The sequence below is a fragment of the Suricata suricatta genome, chromosome 13 (assembly GCF_006229205.1).
Source record: "Suricata suricatta isolate VVHF042 chromosome 13, meerkat_22Aug2017_6uvM2_HiC, whole genome shotgun sequence".
Taxonomy (NCBI): domain Eukaryota; kingdom Metazoa; phylum Chordata; class Mammalia; order Carnivora; family Herpestidae; genus Suricata; species Suricata suricatta.
Window position 1 is genome coordinate 63,637,999 of NC_043712.1, and position 2,240 is coordinate 63,640,238.

Sequence of the window (2,240 nt, forward strand, 5' to 3'; positions counted from 1 at the left end):
GCTAAGTGGGGTAAACACTTCTGGGGTTTCAGAAGTGAGCTCAAGGGTTTGACGACATGTGTCCAAAAACTGATTCCAGAAAGGATTTCCTCTTCAATTCCAAAGATAAATATTTTTGGCTTTTATACCTGTTCTTGACAATCCAATAATTTTTGTTATCCAATTCTTCTCCTTTAAAGCCATAGCCAACCACCAGAACAGCATGATTCGGGTGTTTAGTGGTGCACTTTGGATCATAATAAATTCCTGGAAAAGTAGAATTCAATTCTGAGGTAGGACATTCAAGCAACACGATAACATCTAACAATAACCAAGTCACTGCACTAAAGGAGGCATCTCACAATTCAGGTGTAATACAAATCCAGATAAAATTACAAAGCAGATCTTTTTGTTTAGCTAGGCTTGGGATTTAGGCCCTCATCTAATACCAGCAGAAATACACATCATCACAATCTCTTTTGTAAAAGGACAGTCAAGAGGCATAAAAGATCTCTTGTTGAACCTTTGTCATTCTATTCCAGCATGTCAGCCTAGGGAAGCAACAGAAAAAACACAAAATCACTTGAAAGGAGGGGTTCTTTCCAGCGTCCTTTTCATTAGTAAAACTCTTTGGAAATCTTCAAGGTCTAACAGTAGGGAAAAACTAAAGTAACTTAAACTATACCAAGCAAAGTATGTAACCATTTAAATATATTTATGAGGGGCATCAGGGTGGCTCAGTCGGTTAAGTGTCCGACTTTGGCTCAGGTCATGATCTCATAGTTTATGGGTTTGAACCCCTGTAGGGCTCTGTGCTGACAGCTCAGAGCCTGGAGCCTGCTTCAGATTCTGTGTCACCCTCTCTCTCTGCTCCTCCCCTGCTAATGCTCTCTTGCTCTCACTATCAAAAAAAAATAAACACTAAATAAATAAATAAATAAATAGATAAATAAATAAACAAACATATTTATGAAGTGCTTGAAATCACATGGGTCAAGTCATGACAACATGCTGAGCAACAGGAACAAAAATTACATGTGATGAACAACTACATGAAACCCACACCCTCCTGATTTGTACATACAAAAAGTCTATTTCACTGTATGTCACAGTGGTTCCCCATTTTTCCTGCCTACTTTCCTATGTAGACACATGCTGACCTTTTTTTATAGAACTTGAAAGAATTCAGGCTTGCATCTACAGTAGTAGCGATGGGTGCCACAGTTGCCAAGTTGCCACGGTCGTCATTAGGCCATCCTCCTTGTTTACGACACTCCAGAAGGCAGTCACGTTGGCGGCAGAACTCTCAGGCTTGTATTTGCAGGATTCGTTCTTTCAAAGGTAAAGAGGGAGAGACTTAATCACTACTGTGTACCTCCAGGGGAACAGGAGTGCAAGAGAATTTGCAGCTAAATGATTTCCAAGTCAAGCTTGTTATAAAGTATCCAGGATGTAAAATTGGATTGATAGTTTTGAAGTTAAAAAAACAGGCAGGTATCTATTCAATGAGACATTCTTTTGGTCTACCTGTGCAATAAGTTTTTACTCTGGAGAGCTGTACTGGATATAATGGTATTCGGGTTGCCGTGTAACATGGACATAGGAACAGCTATATTGTAATGAGACAATCAGGGAGCTGTGCTAGGCTAATACATTCTAAAGGCAGTACTGACCATTTGCAGATATACAGTCTATAATCAAATACAAGAATTCCAATGTTTGTATCTGTTTTTACTGAATATGCTCAACTTTGATAAATGATATGGAACACCACTTATGCGTGCATGGTATGGATAGGATTCCTCTGAGTCCAGGCCCCCATTTTCCTTAACATACTGGAAGGCTTTGTCCATTAGGCCACCAGAGCAGCCCTTATTGCCTTGAGGCCAAGAGCAGTCCACCAAGTTCTGCTCACTCAGTGAAACAAGTTTGCCAGTTTTCCAGAACATCTGTCCTTCAAGGCCACCAGTTGCACTAAAAGCCCAACAAGAACAACAGCTTCCCTGAAAACAAAATGCAAAAGCTCTTAGCCTCCAAAATCAACAGCAAGACTTTGCCAACAGCCCATAGATCTGAAAGCTCTTTTAAAACATAACAAACCACATATTGTGCCTCAATTTCCATAGCAAGAACACTGATTCCTTTTGCCTTACTCTTGAGAGGGACCTGTTGAATATTGTTTTACCTGCTCCTTCACCGAAGTTACATAGCCTTTCTCTCTCCAGTCCACAGATGAGGGGATCTCAGCAAAGAGGGGTGCT

The 2,240-nt window shown here is 40.4% G+C and overlaps 1 protein-coding gene, 1 long non-coding RNA gene and 1 pseudogene across 3 annotated transcripts in view; all 3 read right to left on the reverse strand.

Moving 5' to 3' along the window:
* Positions 1 to 2,240, reverse strand: part of DAPK1 (death associated protein kinase 1) — a 470,647-nt gene that overhangs the window by 58,597 nt on the left and 409,810 nt on the right.
* Positions 1 to 2,240, reverse strand: part of LOC115277007 — a 12,560-nt pseudogene that overhangs the window by 6,052 nt on the left and 4,268 nt on the right.
* Positions 42 to 2,217, reverse strand: LOC115277008. Of its 2 annotated transcripts, XR_003902160.1 has the most exons (4): positions 2,165 to 2,217; positions 1,140 to 1,311; positions 503 to 530; positions 42 to 246 (listed from the first exon to the last, which is right to left on the reverse strand). It is a non-coding gene; the product is annotated as an uncharacterized LOC115277008 (long non-coding RNA). The 2 variants fall into 2 exon arrangements; XR_003902161.1 differs by lacking the exon at positions 503 to 530.